General features: G+C 41.3%; 1 long non-coding RNA gene across 1 annotated transcript in view; it reads right to left on the bottom strand.

Moving 5' to 3' along the window:
• Window positions 1-3,811: 3,811 nt before the first annotated feature.
• LOC308178463 overlaps window positions 3,812-27,033 on the bottom strand; it is a 34,697-nt gene continuing 11,475 nt past the window's right edge. The window contains exons 2-3 of the long non-coding RNA XR_013939783.1: window positions 5,427-5,617; window positions 3,812-4,368 (exon numbers count right to left, since the gene is read on the bottom strand). This is a non-coding gene — a long non-coding RNA (uncharacterized lncRNA). The remainder of the gene's footprint in view (window positions 4,369-5,426; window positions 5,618-27,033) is intronic.

Below are 27,033 nucleotides of genomic sequence, written 5' to 3'. Positions count from 1 at the left end.
GATTTACAAAACCAGAAAAGTGAAAGAGAACATTGTCATCATTCTGATTTTCAAGGAAGAGTTGCTGTGCTTCAGACCACACACCTTATTCAGTGTTTCTATCAAAACTTGTGAAGTATCAAACAGATCGTGTTTTGCTTCCACCACTTTTTACATATTAGCATGATTTTTGCAACAAGACACGTAACAATATTCTCAGTTGCAGAACTACCTCCAAACGTGGATAAATAGCATTTCTAGACATATCAAATCCAAATCACACACACAAAAAAAACCCACACACTGTATTTTACCCAAAGTTTGTGAATTCCCTGAGAAAGAATAGTGTTACTTGAAATGCACAGCACTTCAACAGCCCTTTGAGACAAATCAAACTGAGCCTTTAAACACATGCATAGCAAATTGTGTGGGCAGGAACATCTCCACCAATGTCATCAATTCTTCAGCAGCCTTAAAATTAAAAATGGGCTTAAAGCGTTTTCTAGATTAGGCCCTCTTTCCTTTCTTTTATTAAAATGGGACAGTGGCTATACGCCAGCAGAAACTCTAGTGATAAAGTAGAAGACATAAAGTTGGTGAGAGATGTGATAAAATTCACTTCTATACAAGAGGGAATGACTTCCATAACTCATTCTGGGTTCTACTTCTTGTAAATAGCATAGAACTGTTAAAAAAAAAAGCATACTCTGTATCATTTCTAGATGCACACACTACATTGATTGCTTACTTGCTTACTAGTTTTAATTTGACAAAGCATGGAGCATTCTGAACATTCTTCCCTTTTGTTTAATTATTGAAAAATATAGGAAAAAAACAACAATAAATTAGTTTCAGAAGTGAGACAGATCTACTGAAGGGGCAAAATTCACATTGCAATTTTTCTGCTGTTCAGTGGGCTGAATGGGTGATCTACCTTTCTTTCAGCTTGCCGTTTCTGGAGGCAAGAAGAGTGACAGTATGGTATAGAACTAGCTGAACTGCACAGCAGCCAGATTCCTCAGACTTTTGTAAAAAGCCCAACAGGATGAATTTTGTTAAGGTCTTACACTATCAATTACCTTTACATAGCTCTTGCAACATCGACTGCTGAGATATATAATCTGGAGAAAGTTCTACTGGCCAAATACACATTCTCCATTTTACTGTATCGTGTAGCTGTCAAAGAGGTATCTATCCAAATCTTGGAACACATTGCTGTGAACAGACTTTTATGGGATGCACAAAATCCCAAGGCCACTGTGACTTTGTGTTACTTGGGGGTCATTACTTATTTGTCATCCCCTTGTACTAGGTACCATTAAATCAGAGAAAAAAGACTCCCACCTTCATGGATCAAGTCTTCAGTGGCAATAAAGGCACAGAAGACAACTTGAACAAATGTATTTTTGCTACAAAATGAATTTGGAACCTTATTCACATTAGAAAGTAAAGTGGGGTGCTCTTAAAATAAAGCTTTACAACATATATAAATAAAAATGAGGTGTATATAGGTATATTGTAGTTACAGATATCTGTTAAACCAGAAGAGAAAATCACTCAAAATTATTTTAAGCTATCTTGAATCCTCATAATTTGAATCCTCTGCATGCATATTTTCAATTTACACTTTAGATAGCTCTTACACAGGAAACCATATTTGAACAACAGGGAGAGACAGAAATTATTATCTAGAACTCTGGGACTGACATCTATCATCTTTTACACATCTGCACTGCAGTGCAGTTTCATAAAGCTGTTCGGGTTAGGCCCCATTCAACTTCACCAGGACTTTATCAAAACAGCCTTAGACTGGATTTAGAACACGACTGGATTTACAACAAATTGGGTATAGATTTGTTGCCAGTTTAATTTCAATACAGAACTGTAGATGTAAAGTACCTCAATTTGTTGGTGGTGTTTTTTTTTGACTTTTAAGATGAGCAGGCCCAACCTTTATGTGGCAGGCCACTCTTTCATTTAGTAGAATGCTGGTAGATCTGTTGAGTTTAACATATGCTTCTCTCATCCTGCTTGGGAAGACAAATAAATGCATGTTCCAGAAGGGTATTTAGTACCAGAACTACAATGCTTCAGAATAAGCAGAAATTAACAGGCTTGATTCAGAAGAGTGCTAACACTTGGCAGTCTCCTGGAATCATTTGTGGTTTCAAATGGTTGTACCATAGCTGCTGCTGAGCTTTGCTCATCATGGTCTACAGTTATGAAGGGAGATAACGGAACAGTCTATTGCCTTGACAAAGATAAAAGGGAAAAAAAAAAAAGAAAAAAGTGAATGGTCAAGTTTGATGTATAAATGCAAAGGAAGGTTTTGTTAACTAGAAATGCAAATCCCAATGAGAAATAAGATCCTGCAGTAAAGTTTTCCTAGCAGAAAACTGAGATATTCTGAAGATGTGCTATATTATGACAAGTAAATACTTCTCTTTCTAATTAGGAATCTTAGTATATGGCATTCTGGACCATTTAGCTCTCTCTATATCACTTGCTATATAACTTTCCCCACTGAGGTTTTGCTGCCTGAGTGTCAGGGATTCAAGGCTCAGCTCTAATGCAGTCAAGCTACACAACATTGGCTCAGATTTCTAATAAAGTTGTGAGAAAGGGATTCATGAAAGCTTGTAGAAAGGTAAAATTACAAGCAGAGTTAGGACTGGGGAGACCAGGGATCATTAGTAGCTCAAGGATTTGAAAGTAATAATACCAGTATGAAAAGGTACAAACTCCTGAAGGAAGAAAACCAGGAAAACCAAGAAAACGGTTGGGTAATCAGGTCACGTCAGCGTTACCATTTTGATGGACCTGGAGACAGAAAGCAACTCAGTCATGCTGAAGGTTCGTCCCAGGAGGCTCAGCCTTCCTCTCGTAATGGATGCCGCCTGGGAGGGCATGTACTCCCAGGGCACCACATCAGGGCCAGCGAGCGTGCTGGAATTTTGCTTGTTAAGTCCTAGCTGTCTTCTGCGTGTGATAGCCACTAAGTTATTACTTTAAACATATTAGTTGTATGTATTATGCTCGTAGTCTCTTCTTGTTCCTAGCTAACGATGCCCAAACAAAGTGACCCAGAAAAGGGACGGTAACAGCCACTGATTCCAGCTACCGTCTGTTGAGAAATAATAAAGTAGAAATTCACTTTACAGAGAGATAGCAAAACTGTTCTTTGATAGCTGAATTTTACCTTGAAATAGATGGACCTAATCCATGCTCTCTACCAATGAGCAGCACTTTGCCAGATAGCTGAAGTCGCTGCCTCATTGAGTGGCTGTACCTATATTTCTGCAGTAATGTAAAAGATCAAAGATAATGTAAAATTTATGGGAGGAGAAAGTCAAGTAGAGGATTCTGCTGTATGTACCTTGCAGTACTAACAGTAGTGGGGGAACAATTTCTGCACCAATCTCTAGTCTAGGACAGAGGCAATGACACCACAGAGACAAACCTAAACCTTTTTCTGCTCCAGACGAAAACACAACCAGAGAGGAGAGAACAGCATTAGCTACCATCCGTCACATGCCTAGCCAATAACAAAAAAGGGAAGAGAAGCTCCTTCATAGACGCACAACAAATCCCCAAAAGCACCATAATGAAAATAAAACATGCTATTTTCTATTACTAGAAAATTCAAGTATAATTGCATGTTCAAAATCACATTAGTTTTTGTGTGAGCCTCTGAGTATGAAAATGTCCTCTGATCTCCTTCAGGGTACGCATACATGTATATATATATATATATATTTCATTGTGGGAATAAAAACAATGGTCAAGGCATGTTGAATTTGTTTTCCTTTTGGTTGGCTATCAGGTAGTGATAATATTATTGTAATCTATATGACATTTCCTAAAAACTGTGTTAATAAACAGCATTTTAGGACAAGATGGAATGGCCTCAAGTTATGTCAGGGGAGGTTCAGGTTGGGAATCAGGAAAAAATTCTTCTCGGGAAGAGTGGTTAGGCATTGGAAAGGGTTGCCCGGGGAGGTGGTGGCGTCACTGTCCCTGGGGGTGTTTAAGGAAAGGTTGGATGTGGTGCTTGGGGACATGGTTTAGCGGGTGACATTGGCAGTAGGGTGATGGTTGGACCAGATGATCCTGAAGGTCATTTCCAACCTTAATGATTCTATGATTCAATCACATTTATCTGTATTTATATGATACTTCATTAATAAAACAATCTTCAGAACGCACAGCTACTGGTGTAACCTGCGGTGAAATGGTATCTTCCCCCCTGTATCGCATTAATTTATTTGTCTGCCATCCCGGGATTCTCCTCCCTGCTGTCTTCCAGGGAGTGGAGCTGAGGTGACCTGCTGGTTCTCTACAGCAGGGAAGTATCTTCAGAAGTGGTCCTCGCAACCCAGGCTTGGCTCTCTAGCAGCACAGAGAAGAGCCAGAATGAGTAACTACTTTATTAATGCTTCTTGCAGTTATGACTTGACCTGTTTGTTATAAGTATAGCTTTCTCAGTTATGGAAGAGGACTGGACTAAATAATTAGATAAAAGACTGCCAAGTAATGATAATGCATAATGATTTTTCTGTTTAAATTATAGGGACAGTGAATAAGGGAAAAATTGTGGCTTCTCTTTAAATCCCAGCAGGCAATGAATGAAGCCCTCAACTTTTATCTACAGGATACAAAGGAAGTCAGAAATTGCTTTCATGCCAATAAATATCTGAATTGCCTTGTAGTTCTAGTGAGTTATTATTGTTTTTTGGTCAGATCTTATCTGTACTTAAAGCAGTCTGAATCTGAGTCAATTTACATACTCCCTATATATCCAAGATATGCATAATCTCATGAAAAACGTAAGAGTGACAGCCCTCAATCTTCTGGCATTCTCATTTATTCCACAACTATTCTATTCTCCACAAGCATGATGTGTAATCTAAATTTTATTAAAATTGTAGAGGTTCATTTAGCAGACTCTGAAGGGTTCTTATTTGGAGTTTTCTGTTTGTTTTTAATAGAAATTCATTAAGATAAGTAATAATTAAGGAGAAGATGAGTTTTGTTTTTTAAACAATAAATATACTGAAAGTTTAAGCTGTGACAAACACTTGGATGTTTTTTCAGGCTCAGAGGATACTCCAAAATTTTAAGTACCTCAATAAAATGAGATTGTTAGCCTTACTCAAACAAATAACATCACTAGCATGTAAATCCACCTTTTGTATTATTACTGTCCTATCATAATGCTACCATCCAAATATGGAGTTAAGTCCTGAAAATTCTTAAATCCTGATATAGCAGGTGTTTTCAGGCCAATGGGTCTGCAAAAAGGAGACCATAATCAGTGCCAAACATGACTTGACTTACATGTGTAAAATAGCTTTCAGAGACTTAACAAGGTGTCGTCATAGATCTTAAGAGCCAAGTGCTGGGAATGCACAAAATGCCACCCTAACCATGTCATGACTGTTACCTACTTCGGAAAGGTACCTAACAATCATCCATAGCGAAGGCAGAAGCTAATGCCAATGACTTCTGAGGGCCTGCCGATATCTTCTGCTGATACATGATTACACAGTCACCTTTCCTTTTGGGAGGGCAGTGCCTTCCGTTCCTTTCAGGAATTGAGTCAGATAGGCAACAAATCATCTGGATGATCAGAAGATATCTGAAACAAGTCCCAGGACACCAGTTATCAATAACCTGAGGCTATCAGAGCCTCATTAACACATTAATGACAAATTAGGAGCAGCAGACTGAAAGTCATCTGGCTGTCTGCCTATTGATTGCTAGAGTGGACTTAGCTGATCTGGCTGCCAGGGTGAATTTTTCATCTCTCCTCACAGCATCTTTACACAAACCTCACAAAGCTGCATCCTGAGATGAAGAGCGAGTGTGATGCTCTCTGTCAGGCGCACAAGTATCTCCTTCTAGACCCTCCAAACAAGATTAAAGTCCAACTGCAGGATACAGACCCACCAAGCCTCCAAGTCTTGAGATATCGAAATGAAAATTTATATACAGCAATGTGCTTTTCACTACTGGAATCATTTGGTTCCTCAGCTTGTCCTGTCTCCCCCTTTTTAGAGAGCTCTAAAGTTTGTTTGGATGGGCAAACCCTGTGGAGCAGACAAGTCTCCAGGTGAGCTCAAGGCTAAACAAGCATCTCTGTAACCGTGACAAAAAGCCCTAAGGTCCAAAGGCTGATACTAGCAGATACTTCATTATGGAAGAGCCTGCATCGCCTGCAGCAAGTGTAACAGAAGTGTTTCCTCATCACCATCCCAACACACCTATTTGTCTACAACATGCCTTCTGATTGCTATCATGTCTTCTTAGCGACACAAAGTAACAGCTTATCCTTTCCAAACAATTTTGCCACATGGCTGACTACACGTTGGCATGCTGAGAACTTCAGGGTGCCAATGCCTGCGACGGACAAATGTTCTCATACTCCTGTGCTCTTACCTAACTTCTTATTGCCCAAATGACAACTTGTAAAGCATGGCAAAAAACTCTGGTGGAGCTTTTCAACTCCCATGCTGGTAGGTTTTTTTTCCCCTCTTTTTATGATTAATAATTAAATGTATCTAATAACATGACAAAATCCAAAGTGTGTGGTAGACTGGATAATTAGCAGAATCACACAAGAGCTCTGCAGCAAGAGAACCCTGTACACATTTTGGTAACAGAGTTTTCTATCTGAAAGACTGATGCAATTTTCAGCCAAAATCCACATAAAATATCAAGTGGTGCTTTCAAAATTAAGATTGGAGTTTAAGATTTTATTTTAAGAGTCTGGAAACCTGGCAAATGTTCGTGCAGCATACTTTAATAAGGAAAACATACTTCAATAAGAAAAACTACTACTTTCATGTTTGCCTTTTTGCTGATAATTCAGAATACTCAAAAACTAATAACCAGCTTTGGACCATACGGTAGATTCACGGATAATTCAATGAGAAGTGCTGTTAATCCAAAAAGAAAGCTTGACAGTTCTGTAGATCTGGCATTCATTATTAGTTTATTAATATTCAATTAATCTCATACAAGGAAATGATTAGCGCAGGAGCAAATGTCTAGAGCAGTGCAGACAATTCAATTTCAGCAACGTTTGAGCTGGTTTTTGTTGTTGTTGTTTGTTTTTTTCAGAAAACCAGAAAAATTCTAATTTATGACAGACCTTGCATGGTTTATATATGCCAATACTTTAGCAGAAGAAAAAGATACTAATAAAACTCATAGAATCTGAGATAAATTTTAGCATTCACTAGCATGTGACAATGTGTGTACCCTTATCACATCAATATCTATACAATTTTGATAGCCATTCTAGGATTGACTTTTTGACTTTTTCAAAGACTAACTCAGTCCTCGCTTTTCTGATTATCAGCATTATAACCTAAATGAAATGCAAAAACTGAAATACCTATCAAAAAGAATAGTTTATGACTTCAAACTACCCCAAACATAAAATGTCATGCTAAATTTTTTGATTATTTATTTGGATTTGCAACCAAGTTTAATAGGTCCAGGCCTTCCTTATAAGCCTTAGAGAAGTACCCTACAATGAGATACTTAGCTGCCTAAGCGAAGCTCCACACAACTTTCTGGGACTGGCAAATCACTAACAGTAACATCACAAGTGTTCCAGAAGCATGCGCAAAGCCTAATGCCTAACCTACACAACAGGCTGAATGTTTACTACAATGTTTTATTACAAAAGCTTATATTGCATTACAAGGAAGGAAAAAGATTAAAAACAAAAATACCATAGACTATTAATTAAAAATAAAAAAAGAAAAACAGCAGCAACAACAAAAAAAGTAGCTCAAATTGGCAACAAATTAATGCTGTGCCTGAAACTATCAATACAAGAAGTCAGATTGGCATCTGTTACAGCAGCAGGGGTTGGATGAAAACATGGAAAAAAATAGGAGTATATGACTGAGAAGAAGAAGCTTCTTTCTACAGGACTGCCTCTCCAATTCGTTGTGAAAGATACAAGGGGAAAGGAGAGCCTTTTAGGAGGAATTTCCCAAGCTATCTTGGAAATTACACATTCATAGATTTCAAGGCAGGCAGAGGCCTACATGCCCATAACTGCCTGTGCAGCAAGCCAAAACACACTCCACATTCACACATCCCAGTCTTTTGGCATTCCTGGAAATCCTTTTCCAGATCTCTGATGCTTTTCTTTGCCCTGCTCTAATCTCTCTATAGGAAGTCAATTCTTGTCTTCCCTTGCCCTTCCGTGCCAGGAAAGCCTTGTGAAGTTCAAGGCATACATAAGCTCTCTGTAACACTAGACCACTAGTGTGTTATATTGATCTTTTACAGAATTACAGAATCATCTAGGTTGGAAGAGACCTCCAAGATCACCCAGTCCAACCTCTGACCTAACACTAACAAGTCCTCCACTAAACCATATCACTAAGCTCTACATCTAAAAATCTTTTAAAGACCTCCAGGGATGGTGACTCAACCACCCCCCTGGGCAGCCCATTCCAATGCCTAACAACACTTTCAGTAAAGAAGTCCTTCCTAATATCCAACTTAAACCTCCCCTGGCACAACTTTAGCCCATTCCCCCTCGTCCTGTCACCAGGCACGTGGGAGAATAGACCAACCCCAACCTCGCTACAGCCTCCTTTAAGGTACCTGTAGAGAGCGATAAGGTCTCCCCTGAGCCTCCTCTTCTCCAGGCTGAACAACCACAGCTCCCTCAGCCGCTCCTCGTAAGACTTGTTCTCCAGACCCCTCACCAGCTTCATTGCCCTTCTCTGGACTCTCTCGAGCACCTCCATGTCCTTCCTGTAGCGAGGGGCCCAAAACTGAACACAGTGCTCAACGTGTGGCCTCACCAGAGCCGAGTACAAGGGGACAATCACTTCCCTAGCCCTGCTGGCCACACTGCTTCTTATACAAGCCAGGATGCTGTTGGCCTTCTTGGCCACCTGAGCACACTGCTGGCTCATATTCAGCCGACTATCAACCAATACTCCCAGGTCCTTCTCTACCAGGCAGCTTTCCAGCCACTCATCTCCCAGCCTGTAGCGCTGCTTGGGGTTGTTGCGCCCCAGGTGCAGGACCCGGCACTTGGCCTTGTTGAACCTCATGCAGTTGACCTCAGCCCATCGGTCCAGCCTATCCAGATCCTCCTGCAGAGCCTTCCTACCCTCGAGCAGATCGACACACGCACCTAACTTGGTGTCGTCTGCAAGCTTACTGAGGGTGCACTCGATCCCCTCATCCAGATCATCGATAAAGATATTAAAGAGGACTGGCCCCAGTACTGAGCCCTGGGGGATGCCACTAGTGACTGGCCTCCACCTGGATTTGACTCCATTCACCACAACACTTTGGGCCCGGCCATCCAGCCAGTTTTTAACCCAACGAAGCGTATGCCAGTCCAAGCCACGAGCAGCCAGTTTCTGGAGGAGAATATTGTGGGAAACGGTGTCAAAAACCTTACTGAAGTCAAGATAGACCACATCCACAGCCTTTCCCTCATCCTCTAAGCGCGTCACTTTGTCATAGAAGGAGATCAGATTTGTCAAGCACGACCTGCCTTTCACAAACCCAAGCTGACTGGGCCTGATCACCCGGTTGCCCTGCACGTGCCGCGTGATGACACTCAAGATAATCTGCTCCATGAGCTTTCCTGGCACTGAGGTCAAACTAACAGGCCTATAGTTTCCCAGGTCTACCCTCCGGCCCTTCCTGTAGATGGGCATCACATTTGCTAGCCGCCAGTTGACTGGGACCTCCCCTGATAGCCAGGACTGCTGATAAATGATGGAAAGCCTTTTATCAATGCTATTACTGCATCACCAAAATCAAACCCATAGATAGAACTTACATCAGTGACATTTATAATTTCTTGAAAAGCTCATCACGAGTCTGACATGATCTATTTCTCAGAAAGCTGCACCAACCTGCATTGCTAACTTCAATTCCACATTTAACAGTTGTCCCACAATTCATATTGTTATCAGCTATGCAGCCAGTGTTACAGAGAACAGTGTGTTTCTTCACAGACCATAATCTGGCAGTAAAGTCCTCCTGATATCAAAAAAAGAAAAAAAAAAAAGAAGCCCCTTTTGAATCAGGAACAGTGTAGCCTGTAGGACCACAGAGGTGATCGTACCCCTGTACTCTGCTCTGGTGTGGCCAGACCTTGAGTACTATGCGCCCCTTACTACAAGAAAGAAAACAAGGCCATGCAGTGTGTTCAGAGAAGGGCCTGGAGCACAAGTCCTGTGAGGAGCGGCTGAGGGAACTGGGGGTGTTTGGTCTGGAGAAGAGGAGGCTCAGGGGAGACCTCATTGCTCTCTGCAACTACCTGAAAGGAAGGTGTGGGGAGCTGGGGGTCAGCCTCTTCTCGCAGATAACTAGTGATAGGACTGGAGGGAATGGCCTCAAGTTGCACCAGGGGAGGTTCAGGTTGGAAATGAGGAGACATTTCTTCTCAGAAAGAGCAGTCAGGCATTGGGAGAGGTTGCCCAGGGAGGTGGTGGAGTCACCGTCCCTGGGGGTGTTTAAGGAAAGGTTGGAGGTGGTGCTTCGGGAGATGGTTTAGTGGGTGACATTGGTGGTAGGGGAATGGTTGGACCAGATGATCTTGAAGGTTTTTTCCAAGCTTAGTCATTCTGTGATTCTGGTAAAGCCCAGGAAAGACCAGTTCCAATGCAGTGATGTTCATTGCAGCTGAGCAAAGGGACGCAGTGACATGCCCAGTGGCAAACCCAGGGCTTGATCTGAAACACCCCAGAGCAAGAAGCAGGCAGCAGTCAGGGAGGCCGCTTCACTTGCGCTGTGCTCTTCGAGCATTCAGCCAGGCAAAGTTTCCAGAAAGAACTGCATGAAAAACAGTGGCCTCTGAATTAATTGTCCCATATGAGATCTCGAACAGCATCTTGTAAGTCCTTAAACCAGCAATTTATTTTGCTATGCTGATCATGGGTGGTTCCCGGATAAATTTTGATATAGATTTTGATATAATTCAGTCCACTGAAATACTAGCCTTCTCCTTTCAAAAACAGGATTAAAACTGTCTGAAGCTGCCTCTGGCTTCTGCAGCAATTTTCTAACATGCAGATGCAAACTTTCCAAGAAACATAGCATGTTGACCTGTTCTCTATTATTTTGTCAATAGGCATGGCTCGATTCCCTACAAAATCCTCTCATAGCCAACTAGTCTGCCTTTTCATGCAGCAATAAAACGAGAAAGTTCATAAAGCTGGACATGCAAGCAGCTTTCTGTAAGTTTTGCAATCTATATTTCAATTCAGAATTCCTAACAGGCTGTGGCTGTTTTTTGTGTTTTTTTCTTTTTTTTTTTTTTCCCCCAGATACTGTACTCTAAGATACAACACTAAATTACACTGATTCATTATTCCTATTAAAACAAACAATAACCTCAAATTGCTTAGCAAACCAAACAATTGCAAACAGTAAATTTAAACAGTAAAACAGGGAGCACGTTGGGTAAATGTTATTTCCCCGAACAAGGAAAGCTTTTGGCAAAGTGCTTAACTTGAATACAACAAAAGGCAATTTAATTTAGTAATACAGCTGGATGAAAAATGGAGACCTCAGGTTTAATAAGAAGGGGAAAAAAGACAAGCATATATCATCCAAAAGGATAATTATGAGAAACTATTTTGTATGATCCAGCTAAATCAAAGCTTTTAATGCTTTCTTACTCCTGTCAAAGGATGGAGATTTAGTACTTTAAAAATGGGGATTTTGCAGACTCCACTGCCAAGAAAAAATGATTTGTCTCTTGATAAATTACTATTGGGCTTTCTACTTGAAAAAAAATACACTTACATTGAAATAAATGCCAAGGAATGGCTAGAGAATTTATATTATTCACTTGTATCTGCCACCGGATTGGTTGAAAAGCGACAGTGCTATTAAAAATGTCTTCTTGCTTCTAGATATAATGGCACAAAGGGGCCATGTGAGCCTTTCGTGAATGGGAAGGATATGTATACAAAAATAAGAGTAAGCAAATCTTTATTCCCTTCTACCCTCCTGATATGGGGGGGGGGGGGAGGGGGGGGATTAGGAGGAGAGAGAGAATTTTGTATTTAGAAGCTGCCAATTCCATGCAAATTGTGAGCACTGGGAGAGAAAACGTCCATTCATTTTTCCTAAGGATTTTCTATTGTTCTTAAATAAATCCTAGAAAAGTTTTCTGTTCTCTGAAGGAGAGGAAAAACATACAAATATATCTCTCACATCTATAGTGATGTTAGCTTGAGAGCTGAGTTGCAGTAAGACCAATTTTTACCCTAAAGGAACCCCTCTCAGAGTCTGTTCTATGCTTTTTCGCTAGCTCACTCTGCTTTCTTTTATCCCAGACCTTGCGGGTCATGAAGGAGCGGAAAAACTAGACAGCCACAGATTGGGAACAGCAAGTGACACTTGCTGGGGAGTCGTCCTCTCTGGTGGCAACTTGAGCAGGGCTTGTGGGGGGACCACTGGGACGTCACTGCCCACAGCCAGCTCCTTTCAGGCTTGCGGGCAGTGATGCCCAGAAGCCCCTCGGGTAGCCACGGAGAAGTCTGTGTGTGCTGCAACTGGCTGGAGACATGGAGGTTGCAGCAGGCTGCAGCCCGGCACCCCGTGTATGAGTTGCTGCTGACAAGCTGCTCCCCATGGGTGCTGAAAGCCACCCTGGCTCTCATCTGTCAAGTGTCAGTCTCTTTAAATCTAAGGTACTGGTTGGCAAGAGGTTGGCCTCCTGTCCACAGCCAAAGTGAGAGCAGAATTTACAGAATACATGCAGATGGCAAGCAAACAAACAGAAAAGGCCATTAATGAAGCTGGACACCAGCACGCAGGGTTAATAGATCCACACAGGCTTGCAGGAGTGGGATATGAGGATTACATAGTGCTTAACCTCTACCTGAATTAGAGCTTACTTTATGCATGCTTATCATTAGAGCCTGAGAGGATACCTGAAATTTCTTCACCCATTTCTGTTGCTGAGGTCATCTCGATACATAGTTTTTTCATTCTGTTCCATCTGAAAGATTTCCTCTTTCTGATTAATTGTAACATCAAGTTTCTACCAACCTACAGGAGATTTCTTGCTTTTTTAAATCACTGATTGCTATAGACATTTATCTATCTACTGAGAATAGCATCAACTACAAATTTTCATAGAAGTCCAGAAAATGTTTCTTTGGGCCCTGAACACTTTAGTGCCTGCTCATGAAATCTGTATCAGCGAGACAGTTCCAAATGCACAACAATCCAAAAGCAAGAATAAGAGCTTTTTTTTTTTTATAGATGCACAAAGTTATATTTCATTACAATCATCCAACATATGACATTCAGAGCATAGAACTAGTCTATAAAACGTTTGCAAGAGCAACAAACTTCTTTATCCTCTATGCACAGGAACCTGCCATCATGGGACCTGATGCATGAGGTGAACATTTGGAAACTGCCACAGTATCAGGACAATATCAAGAAATAAAGTCTACCATTAAAACATTAAATTTCACTTGAAAAAGGAATTCAATATTTAGAAACCATGATTACAGATAAGGTGAAGTTAGAGGTATTTCTGCAGTAATTTCAAAACCACCTGGCTTACAGAGTTGTAAAGTGCCTCCCATTAACACCAGGTGGGCAGTGCCACCAAACCTGACCTACAGATCCTTAGGCATAATTTTACATAGTTGTGCATGATTATGCCAGGTACTAAGTACTAGAAATTTCATATTTATTCTTCTTTCCATCAAAACCCAAAGATGATTTCACTGCAAAGTCACTATTTGCTCCAGTGGCTGTCTCACTTTTAAATGTAGGAAATGATATTTAATTTTACTGCAGCCCAGAAAATGCAACATTTGCATGAACCTAGTGAGCTGCAAACAGCAGCCAAACCTGTCTTGTTCAAACCCCTCCAGCCACCCCCAGTAGATCCCGATCTATTCTTTTATTCATATGGATAATGCTAAAAACAAACAGACAAAAACAATGAAAAAAATATCACAATTTCAATTTCTATCTTGCGACAAGGGCTTCTCATAGAATTCATAATTATATAATTTCTGGCCATTTAACTTAAATCAGTAATCCCACAGCCATTCTGAAACAGGCATTTTGCAAATATGCTACAGAAGCTACTTGAGGCAGTAATTTATTTTTCAAATAACATCTTTAAGTTATCCTTTAACGTGTAGGCTTAAGTGGTTTGTTTATTTATAAAAAATCAATCTAGTAGGAAGTTTACTTCCCAAAATAAGTTTTGTTAGAAAAACAGATTTCTTCCTAGAAAATTCAGTTCTAATCACTAATTAGCATGCAAATACTAATATTACACGGAGAAACAAAGAATAAGTAGGGATTAGAGCAGAATAATCCTAACAGAGTTTCTTCTAATATATTGTTTTCATGTTACAATATCTTTGAAGAATTAAAAAATGAAGTAACTCATTGTTTCTCTGTGTTCACTCACGGTAGATATTTCTTCAAACTACTTCCAAAGAAAGCTCTATCACTACTACAGCCAACGGTTCCTTTCAAGATAGCAGTTATGGTTTTGGTAGAAGGCACTTTACCAGGACACATCATAATGGGAATCAATTTTTGGAAGTTGATGAGGAATAAATAAATTATTGTTTAGTTGCTAGGATAATTAACTTCTAGAAACATTCTAAGATGAGGTAGACTCTCAATCCCTCAGTATCTTTACACAACTGAAAATAAAAAAGCAGGGAACGTGGCCTTACTAGAAATATGAGAAACAGTCCTTCAGTCTGTGCTCCTGCAGGTCAGCGCGGCGCATCCACAGACCCTCCTGACTGCAGCCACAAGCCTACTACCAGTTCCTTGCCCCCCCCCTTCTCTAACTGAGCAGTGGTGAGATTAGTATTACAGCAGTCCTCTGCCATTACAACAGCTCTGTATCAGCTACCAACTGAGCTTGAGCTACCAACTACCAGCTACCAACTGAACGGACACCCTGTCAGGTCAGCCTTAGTCATGCAGAAGACAGAGAGCAGGCCAGCCTCCTTTAGGCACGGGCTGAGCCTCAGCGAGGCTGTTCCCACCAGCTCATGGAGGCCTGATGGTACCCGTGATCAAAGAGCTCCCTTGCACGAGATCCCTGACATTGCAACTTCGTAATTGCTTTGAGTGTATGTACAGAGCTCACAGCACCTCTGAGGCAGCTTTCGATCTCTGCATCATTAAAACAAATCAGCTGATGATTGCACACTCGATTTAGTGATCTCTGCTGGAATTTATGAGGCTGCAGGACATTTTCTGTTCAAAGGCATTTAATCTTCAAATCTCTTCCCCTTTGATCTTGAAGTGCTATGTCTGCAGACAGTCAAGACAAAGGATAAATCCACAAAATCAAAATGGTTTTCTAAAGCTATCTTTGTCAAAGGAGTTCAGAACAGAGGACACCGGTGGAGTTTCTCTTACATTCTAAGATCAATTCTGTGGGCCAAATCCTCAACCAACATAAATCTGCGCGACTTCATTTCCGATAAAGATGACAGGGTTTTATGCAGTGTGTGGGACTGGTCTTACCTGTTTGCTGCTCCATGATTTTGTGAGACTTGAATGTCTGCAAAGGCTCTTAATGAAAAATAGACTTTAACAAATAAAATGCACCTCCTCATAAATCTTTCTTTAAAAAATGCTAATAATCTAGCCTGATACACATGCAAACAAAGTAATCAATTAAACCAGGCTAGAGAGATAATTTTACATGAAACAGCAAGCTCAGGAAAAGGTAGAAGACAATACATTCACAGGGCTACTATTTATTTTTTTAAAATTACAGCCCTGTAAATTTTTCTGGACTGTTTATACAACATGCAAAAAAGGCAGCCTATGCATGAAGTAGCCATTGTGAATTTCCTCATTTCTCTACCCATTAGCTGAAAGTATACAGCCAATTCTCAGCCTTGTATTTTAGGTCATAAATCTGCTCCCTCTGTTCCTTGGGCAAATTAAAAGCTATATATCTTTTGTCAAAGTCTTTCTGACACAGAGCTCCTACCTTCACAGCCTAAGGCTAGCTGTGTGTCTAGGAAAATTATATACAATAGGCAGTGACAGCCATGGAGTCTAGCATTTAAGTACTAGTCAACATATTTTTATACGTGTAAAAATCATTCTACCTTATAACTTGAGCACAGTTTATACATATTTAAAAGGATTACAGGAGTATGAAATAAGAAAACACTTTGGAAAGGATAGGAAGGTGGTCCAAATTTGATATCCTAGCAATCTTTAAAACTGTGCTGCATTAAGCTTATGCATTAACTTTTGCATTACACTAATACAGACTATGCTATCAGAACCACAACCTATTTTCTTGTGCATTAACAGTTGCCGTGCTTCAGATGAATATGTGGGTACCACTTTTGATTTCAGCTGAATGTGCAAACCGTATATGTGCTTTAATTAAATGCATACAAAATTACATTGTTTGTGAATGCCAGCTTTGTCATGTATCACAGCAATGGCTTGTCTACTTATATTGGAGTTTTATGGCCTTGAAATGAGGCATTGCAAAATGGCAGTATTTAAGATGCCCCACATGAATTGCTGCATTGTGGAAGATTTCCTAAGCAATGCACTCCTGAACTTCTTTTAAAAGCTTCAAGAAGCTTGCAAAGTCATTTTAATTCTTAAAACTTAGAGAAATATTTCTAAAAAAATGATGTTTTACTCTATTTGCTCAGAAACTATGCCAGGCTGCCCAAGGCTGTAACTTTTAACAGTATATGCTTCTCTTTCCCCTTATGCTCAAGTAACCCTTGTTTCATACTGCTATCTGAAGCACTCTTTGCCCTCCTCAGACCTCTTTGGTTTATAGCTGCCATTTTCACTGTGTCATATCTCTTACACTGTGATTAGAGGTGTTCATCTTTTTCCTTTCCAAAGTGATATTGTTGTCATGTAATTTACTTTCTCAGTTATTCTGACAGGAAAAGCTGGAAGGCCTGTCTTGGTTACACTTAACACATGCCCATGATCTCAATAGAGCTTGTATATTTGATCTGCAATTTCCATTTACTGTCCATCTTGAAATAAATACACAGTGGTGCTACTATCTGAAAATACTTCTTGTTCCTATTTTTGAACGCATGGCTTATATTCTTTAGGAAAGTGGTTTACTTTCCGTCATCTCTCACCCTGTCTCAGCAGCTTTAGGATCCTTTTATGGGCCATTCAATTTATCAATGCTGATAATGGCAGTCAAATCTGGGGATGTGTCATCGCCCTTAAAGCAGCACTACAATGAGGAATGCCATATCTCATGTAAAATAAGAGTTATTTATGGAATACAATTTGACAGAAAAACATCATTAGAACTGTTTGCAGATAGTCCTGTAGTGGGACATGGTCACAAAACAGGAACGCAAATTCAGGCGGTAAAATCCAGGACTTGCCTGTCTTAAACTGCTTACAGGTTCTTATTGTGCATTTCACACCAATTCAATTTCAAATCCCCAAGTCTGATTTAATTAGAAAGGCAGCACAATCCAGGAAAGCAACCAGGCATCTAGAACAGCTACACTGTGTAGTTGAAGTAGATGATGTTTATTGGGCTCCCAGAACATATAAAATGCTAAGTATCTCTAGCACTTCTAAACTGAAGGCAGCTTCCCCAATGAATTAAATAGCACACTTTTAATAATGTAAGTCTCAAATAAATGAGGCTTCAGTGGGCCCAATCCACAGCTGGCACAGCTGTACCAAAGTCATTACCACACCTGCAGGGATGTGCACTCCTGCAAACACTCACACCAGCAAAACAGTTCTTAAGCAAGTGTATACATACAGCATGAGTGTGCAAGTCTGCAGCCTCCAAAATACCCATATTGCCAAGAATTCATAGCAAAACCCATCATTTGTTTCTGAACACTTCTGCATATGCAGATGGAAAACTTAATTTAGTTTATCAAAAATGTAATTTTATATTGTTGCCTCATGCTATACAGGTAGAATTTTATGTATTTCTTGTGGAGGCAGCATTTTGCAACACACATTTCTGTTTGCGTTGCTTACATTGCTAATAAGCCTTCACTACCTCTTACCATACCAGCAACTTTGCTCATCTGATGCAGTCTTCAGTAAACTTACTGATCTTAGTAGGTGCATTTAAGTAATAAAGTACTGCTTCATGTGACAAGGACTATCAAACTATGATCCCAAGCACACAGAAATTATTCTCTTTTTAACTTCCTTGAAATGAAAACCACCACAATACTTGCATATCTGCTTGCATGGTTATTTGAAATTACATACACACAGCATCTTAATAGAAGAAATTATTTGCTCGCTAGCTGACACATTTCACAGAAACAGATTTTAAAACTGTTTTCAACTAACAAATTGACAATCTTACTCCTGCCTTCCATGTGGGCACACTCCTTAAAAGCACAACCAGAAGGGGGAGTACAAAATTTGATTTACTATAATCCACTGTTTACAGAATTTGCAATCAAGTTTTTTTAATCACTCAATTGAAATAAATACTTTTTTCCAATTTCCTTTTAAACTTCTGCTAGAGGTCACCAAAATGAAGATAGGAAGCTAGAGCAAAGGCACAGAAAACATGTATGCATTTTAACTGCATTTAAAAAAAAAAGTGCTTGTGAATAGCATTCCAATTTGTAAACTGTCCATTTTTTTTTCTAAAATAACTTGCTGCCCACATTCACAAAGAGAAGATGTGCGTGTCTGCAGTATAAATTTACTAACTTTAAAATTTCCAAAGTAGAAAGACTGTCAGATGCAGTAGTAAAAGAAAACACAAGTGTAGTAGCTAGCTGTGGAACTACAACTTGAGACTACTGGAAAAGGAGTAAACAAAGTTTAGGAGAAACACAAGACAAATCTCTTGTACACTGAGGTGAAGAGGCTGTGGATACTTGCAGTTATAAAACTTCTCCTTCACTGTGGTTTGGTGGTCCAAAACTGTACTGGACTTCCACTATGGTAGATACAAAACGAGTGTGGTAATAGTCGTTTCTGAACTAGCATAGTCTAGAACTGAAATTTGGAAACTGTAGCTTAAAGTATTAGCATAGCCATCAACAACTCCTCTGAATTGGGCATCCGATATTTTATGATTCCTGTGCAAGTGGGATGTTCTTCTTTCTCTTGCAAGAATGGAAAGTCTCCTGTGTAAGTTTGTGCTCTTAAGTGTTTTGCCTTTGTCACTTGTGTTCTCCTTTTTTTTTTTTTTCCTACCTAAAAGCAATTTTTTTCCCCCCATAAACCTTGAAAATACAGTGTCTGTAACCTCCCTGGAATGGTGAAGAACCTGAAAGCAAGGAGGATAAGGAATATGGCCAAACATCCAGGTCATTTACTTGGCAGCAGGGTTTTCAAGAATGCAACACTTTTTCATAAAAAAAAAAAAACAACAACCTGTGTACTTTCCTTGAATTTAGAGAGAACTGTCAAAAATAAATCTCAAATATTTAGATATGGCAAAACAGCAGTGGTGTCTCTTGGGATTAACATCATTTTATAGCTCCTGCTGAGATCTGTCTAAACATTCTCTTCTATGAATTTAGAACTAACAAAATAGAGTCTCTTTCCCACGATGCACTACCCTGAATTGCTCCCATGACACAGAAGTATTTGTGCCCCAGAGACTTTGGAGCATCATGAGACTTACAGTCTGACCAGGGAGCCTGCTCCATACAGCAGAATATCAGCAGGAAGCAAATAAACAGGGACATAAAACAGTTTTGACATGCTAGAAACTGTATCTTTTGGAAATGTATTCAGAAATGAGATATTCCACACTGGTTGGTATTTCTGATTAAGATCTCCAGAAGGGGTCATGATTTTAGCCAGTGCTACTACTGACATCCTCTTCCATGCTATTCTACAGACAAGCAGCACCAACAGGATTCATCTCTCCGAAGCTGGAGCACACAAGTGCAGTGCTACAGACAGTAAGCACATCAAATTAATTTATTAGGTGGACTGAACACCAAAGAGACAGTCATTTTCTCAGAGAAGCTAGAAATGGGAGTAAAGGTATAGTACAACCTCAATCCTGGAGATGTATGAAACAAGGAATACAAAGAGGAATGGGGGAAAAAAAAGTTATTCTCACCCACAGCAGCACAGGAAATTTTTGCAGAGCAAAAGTTAAGTATGGACTTCACCCGTCACTACCTCACAACTAACCACCACTACTATCTTTTTTTTTAATTATTATTATTGAGTAGAAACAGTTTCCCTGAATATCACGCTATTATCAGTTAGGAAAAGGCTAATTATGATAAAAAAAAAAAATAAAAAAGATCATAGTCTCCAAGCCCTGCTTTTCCAAACCCTGCTTTCCTTCCATATTTTAACTTGAATGGAATGAGCTTAAACAAAGCAGGGAAATCAAACCTTCCCATAATCAACAAATTAAGAACTGGCAAATTATACTTCATTAAGTACTCTAAAATTAATAGAGTACAATTAAAAGGAAAGGCAGAAATTGTCTTAAGCTCTGCAGCAGATTCTTAAGATATGTTCTTCCTTGCAGCTGAAAATGAAATACAATATTTCTGATAAATTAAGGTGATAACATTATTAATGAAGTCATTCACCACTACCAATGGAATTCTCTGTCAATGCTTACAGATCCTACTAAGTGAACTCAGAAGAGGCATTTTCACATTTTTCTCAGAACTAAGCCTGGTCAAAATTTTTTCAGCATTAATTTTGCTATGGAAATATACCAACTTTAATTTCTAACTTTACATATACAATTAACTGTAGTTTGGGATTTATCTTCAAAAAAATCAAATAATTTTGATTTAACTGAATCAGAAGAAGAAAGAAAGATTTAACTGAAGCAATCTTGGAAGACAGATTGCTGGCCACCCAGCTGCCCTCTTCTCAGCAGGACAGAGAGAAGAAATAAAATGAAAAAGCTTGTGAGTCAAGTTAGTTTAATGGGAAAATAAAAAAGAAAAAAAAAGCCACATATTAGGAAGAAATGTTTCATTCAGAGGGCAGCGAGGCCTTGGCTCAGGCTGCCCAGAGGATCTGTGGGTGCCCCATCCCTGGCAGTGCCCAAGGCCAGGCTGGATGGGGTTTTAGAAGCCTGGGCTGGGGAACATGTCCCTGCCCATGCCAGGGGGTTGGAACTGAATAGTCCTTAATGTCCCTTCCAAACCAAACCATTCTATGATTCTACAGTTCTATGCGGAAACAAAACAAATAACGGGAAGTGGAGAATAAATCTTTTGACAGGCCACTCCAGCCACTTCCAAGGAAGCTAGGCCTCAGGATGCATACTGGTTGGTTCTGAAGACAAACCCCTTAATAACTAATGCCCCCTTCTCCTCTTTCCTTCTCTGAGCTTCTGTGGCTGAGTGGGACACCACATGTGGCATACGCCTTAGCTTGGTTTGGGCCAGGTGCCTCAGCCACATGAGCCTGGCCTCTGCCTGAGCCCTGGCCTCCTTCCTGTGGCGGCGGGCATGGGCGAGCAGACAGGTGGCCCTGGCACTGTGCAACCACAGAATCACAGAATCGTCTAGGTTGGAAGAGACCTCCAAGATCACCCAGTCCAACCTCTGACCTAACACTAACAAGACCTCCACTAAACCATATCACTAAGCTCTACATCTAAAAATCTTTTAAAGACCTCCAGGGATGGTGACTCAACCACTTCCCTGGGCAGCCCATTCCAATGCCTAACAACCCTTTCCGTAAAGAAGTCCTTCCTAATATCCAACTTAAACCTCCCCTGGCACAACTTTAGCCCATTCCCCCTCGTCCTGTCACCAGGCACGTGGGAGAATAGACCAACCCCAACCTCGCTACAGCCTCCTTTAAGGTACCTATAGAGAGCAATAAGGTCGCCTCTGAGCCTCCTCTTCTCCAGGCTGAACAACCCCAGCTCCCCCAGCCGCTCCTCGTAAGACTTGTTCTCCAGACCCCTCACCAGCTTGGTCGCCCTTCTCTGGACTTGCTCGAGCACCTCCATGTCCTTCTTGTAGAGAGGGGCCCAAAACTGAACACAGTGCTCAACGTGTGGCCTCACCAGAGCCAAGTACAGGGGGACAATCACTTCCCTACCCCTGCTGGCCACACTGCTTCTTATACAAGCCAGGATGCTGTTGGCCTTCTTGGCCACCTGAGCACACTGCTGGCTCATATTCAGCCGACTATCAACCAATACTCCCAGGTCCTTCTCTGCCAGGCAGCTTTCCAGCCACTCATCTCCCAGCCTGTAGCTCTGCTTGGGGTTGTTGCCCCCCAGGTGCAGGACCCAGCACTTGGCCTTGTTGAACCTCATACAGTTGGCCTCAGCCCATCGGTCCAGCCTATCCAGATCCCCCTGCAGAGCCTTCCTACCCTCGAGCAGATCAACACACGCACCTAACTTGGTGTCGTCTGCAAGCTTACTGAGGGTGCACTCGATCCCCTCATCCAGATCATCGATAAAGATATTAAAGAGAACTGGCGCCAGTACTGAGCCCTGGGGGACTCCACTAGTGACCGGCCTCCAACTGGATTTGACTCCATTCACCACAACTCTTTGGGCCCGGCCATCCAGCCAGTTTTTAACCCAACGAAGCGTACGCCAGTCCAAGCCAAGAGCAGCCAGTTTCTGGAGGAGAACGCTGTGGGAAACGGTGTCAACCATTTCCGTGTGGGAAACAGTGCCCCATCTGGCCCCATCGACTTGCATATATCCAAGTGCTGTAGCAGGTCGCCAACCATTTCCTCATGGACAGCGAGGGCCACATCCTGCTCCCCATCCCCTTCCACCAGCTCAGGGTACTGGGTATCCAGAGAACAACCGGTCTTGCCGCTAAAGACTGAGGCAAAGAAGGCATTAAGCACCTCAGCTTTTTCCTCATCCCTTGTAACTAAGTTTCCCCCCGCATCCAGTAAAGGATGGAGATTCTCCTTAGTCCTCCTTTTGGTGTTGATGTATTTATAAAAACATTTTTTGTTATCTTTAACAGCAGTAGCCAGACTGAGCTCCAGATGAGCTTTGACCCTTCTAACTTTGTCCCTGCACAGCCTCACAACAGCCTTATAGTCCTCCTGAGTGGCCCGCCCTCTTTTCCAAAGATTGTAAACCGTCTTTTTTCTCCTAAGCTCGAACCACATTTCTGTTCATCCAGGCCGGTCTTCTTCCGCGCTGGCTCGTCTTTGGGCACGTGGGTACAGACCTCTCCTGAGCCGTTAAGATTTCCTTCTTGAGGAGTGCCCAGCCTTCCTGGACTCCTCTGCCCTTCAGAACCACCTCCCAAGGGACTCTGCCAACCAGTGTCCTGAACAGCTCAAAGTCAGCCCTCCGGAAGTCCAAGACAGCGGTTTTACTCGTCCCCTTCCTGACTTCACCAGGAATAGAGAACTGAACCATTTCGTGGTCACTCTGCCCAAGACAGCTCCTGACCACCACATCTCCCACCAGTCCATCACTGTTTGTGAACAGAAGGTCTAGCGGGACACCTCCCCTGGTAGGCTCTCTAACCAGCTGCGTCAGGAAGCTATCTTCCACGCTCTCCAGAAACCTCCTAGACTGCTTTCTCTGGGCTGTGTTGTGCTTCCAGGATATGTCTGGGAAGTTGAAGTCCCCCACGAGAACAAGCGCTGACACTTTTGCAACTTCTGCCAGCTGCCTGTAGAACTCCTCATCCATCTCCTCATCCTGGTTTGGCGGTCTATAACAGACCCCCCACCAGGATGCTTGCCTTGTTGGCCTTCCCTCTGATCCTAACCCATAGGAACTCAACCTTATCATTCCCAGCCTCAAGTTCCACAGCATCAAAACACTCTCTAATATAGAGAGCCACACCACCACCCCTTCTGTGCTGCCTGTCCCTTCTGAAGAGCCTATAGCCAGACATTGCAGCAATATTGCAGCCAGATATTGCAGCAACCACTCCAATATCAGCCCTGCGCTAGCCCCAGCAAAGCACCACGTTGGCCACTGTGGGGCAAGTCAGCTTCAGGCCAGCTGGACCCAGTACACTTCCACAGGCTGAGACCACTCAGTTTTCATCATGGACACTCTGGGTCTCTAAGGCTCCTGCTGTAAAAGCAGAGCTCTCCAGGACATCCTGATGGTAGCGTTGCACACAGCTTACTCATGTATATAACAGACAAACAAACGAAGGTGTGAATAAACTGCAACTAAAGGTAAACAGAAAAATTTTGACCTTATAACAAAGTACTACATACTCAAACATACTCACAAACATCACGCAAGCTCCTCGTTGCCTGCTTACAATTACACTCGCATGGGAAAAAGCTGTCTCCAGAGTAAAACTAGACTAAAAGTAACAATCCCTTTTGGCAGGAATTCTCTATTTTCTGGCAACAATTTACACGAAGACCCTGATAAGATACAGTACCATTAATATTTTTGTTCATATTTAAGAGCTATCAAAATGCTTCAGCCCATGAGTAGCTCCTTGTTTGGATAAAAATCTGCTAGCCACTGACTAGAGCAGTCAGAATCTATCATATAGCTGATTTAAAATGAAGAGCTTTGTTAAAAGAACATTGATGTTCACTTCTCTGTTCCTAAAGATGAACTTGGATTGAAATAGCAAATACTTATCATTAATCAGCAAGGAAAAAATAGATTCAGGTTCCATACTGGTTGTGATAGTAACGCAGTGCACTTCCAAATGAACTCAGGGGCATGATCTGTGACTGCTGTTACTTTTATTTATACTTAATACAATAACACATACTGGATTATAAAATTGTTTCCTCTGTAAAATCTACACAGAAATACTTCATAATGAAAGAAACAATGCACAAGGAAGGAAGCGAAATGTGTGTGCCTCCTCTTGTTTCCAGACTGAGGAGCTCAGACCCATTCTAATAACAAATAGTTTAAGTTTCTATCTTGCAGAGCCCAGAAAAGAACACCAGAGAAGGCAATTAGTTTAGGGAGCAATTATCTTCCCTGAATGTCTTTACAGGAGGGAACTGTGAGACAAGACTTGGAAAAAATCAGACTTTGATAAAGGTCAGTGACATATAACCTATTTTGGCAATTACTTGTCAAATATATGAATGGTTTAAAATACATTTAAGCAACTCAGCAAATGTAGTGACAGGACTGTTTTAAACAACTGGCTCACTTGCTCTTCAAAGGTAGCTGTGAACTCAGCACTGCTAATACTGAGATAAGGTTGGGGGAGGGAGGACAAAGAAAGTAGCAACATGCCCTCCCCCTGAGTTTAAGAGGTTAATGACATAGATTTGATCTGTAATCTATATGCTATTGGAGTGGCTGTTTGCACAGCAACTGAAAGCTCCACTCCCAATTCCTCTCTAGCCTTAATACAGATACAGTGCATCAGCGACCTAGCCGTACATGAAGAGGACAGGTTCCCTGTGAGCACCGCGGCAGCTGGAATGCTTTCCAGTGGAATTCTGTAGCACATCGAACTGCTCGCAATCAAGCATCCTTATTTTGTTCTGTGTTGAATTACAGTATTTCTCCCTGGAGAGTCTCCCTTCTAGCTCCCCATGTAAAGATATGTGCTGTTTGGGGTCAGATTTGAAATGTTTGACCCACCTGCTGTTCAAAAGCTACACAGGCTACATTCCCCCTACCAGTTCTGCCGTTGTATGATTTTATCTGTGCCAGTGGTGGAAGCTGATTGAACATCAGGAGGGAGAGAGAACATTCTATAAAACTGCAGGCGGAAAAGGTTTGCCAATTATTTTTCTTCTTGTGACTTTTAGGATGCACAGATTCCTTTTGGCAGTTCCCCTTGTTTTGTGCCCATAAAATAAGTTTAATGGCTGAATTTTCTTTAGGATAATCAGAGGCAGTATAATTTATGCATCCGAATAGCATTGTAGCCAGATGTAATTTTGCTTGAAGTTTCAGCATTACAGTTAGTAATGACTCTGCTGGCTGTGTTTTGTAGAATTTGCAATTTATTTAACAGTTGACTGAGCACTGACCCCATATAATATCACCATAATCAAAGTGTGGTAAAAATTAAAAATGAAAGAAATCTGTGCCTTCTGGGAAACACACAGACTTTAAGTGGACAGGGTATAGAAACAATCTCTGAAGATGACAGGTAAGTAACATGGTCTTTAAAGTTTATAGCACAGACAGGCTATCCAATCAAACATTTATCTGAATTAAGGTCTGAAACACTTTCTCAGTAATAGCTATGACTTGAGGCATTTGTTTTGACAGTCTTTGCTGCCATTCAACTCCAGTCCCTTTCCCTGATTTGCAAGAGTTGATTATTCTCTGAAAAGACAAGAGAAATATCAGAGAGTATTCAGCACTTCCAAAGAGCAGAGGGACCTTAGGGGGAGACAAGTTAAATTTAAATTACCATCTATTTCTGCCGTGGCTTCAGGACGAGTAGCAGAGCGATGCTGACTAGAGCCCTGCATCATGACGAGGCATGCCGTGACACCGCGGTGAAGACATGCTGTGGCGCTTCCAGAGAGCAGCTCCCTCCCCGCAGCACCACACTGCTGACCCGTGCCAGGCTGCCGTGGCCTTCCCTGGCTCTCGAGCACTCAGCAGAGCTGTTCCCTGTTCCTCCCATCTCTGCTCAAGTCCTGTTTGCCTCTCCTGCTGCCCCTCATGCCAGATCCACAAGTCTGGTGCTTTATTTTGGTCCTGTTTGATCTGCAGTTAATCCACCTTTTTAGCCCACCTACTAGGTGATGTTTAATAAATTGTATTCTTCATTAACATTTCTGTCCCAAGCATTACAGATGATTAATGGTGATAGAGAAATACAGTGTCATCAGCATAAAACAATGATTTATGGTGATAAAGAAAACAGCGTCATCAGCATAAAAATTACTAAGTTATTTGAAGAACTAAAGTTAATGGAGAAGGAACAGATTCATAATTTCCTGCAAAGTCAGTTCACCTCTGTTGCATTCACGTATGTCCCTGGTTTGTCCAGTTGAAGTACCCGTGTGCCTGGGATTTAGAGATGTCTGTGTCCCCAACAGGTATGACAAAATCTATTTGAGACGCTGCACTGCAACAACAGCATTACACACTAAGAATGTTTTTCTCTTGAACTCCTTTACACTGTTAGTGAATCC

The sequence above is a fragment of the Anser brachyrhynchus genome, assembly GCF_964034855.1.
Source record: "Anser brachyrhynchus genome assembly, chromosome: 15".
In the NCBI taxonomy this organism is placed as follows: Eukaryota; Metazoa; Chordata; class Aves; order Anseriformes; family Anatidae; genus Anser; species Anser brachyrhynchus.
Note: the sequence above shows the minus strand (reverse complement) of the source record. Positions and strands in the feature narration are given on the sequence as shown.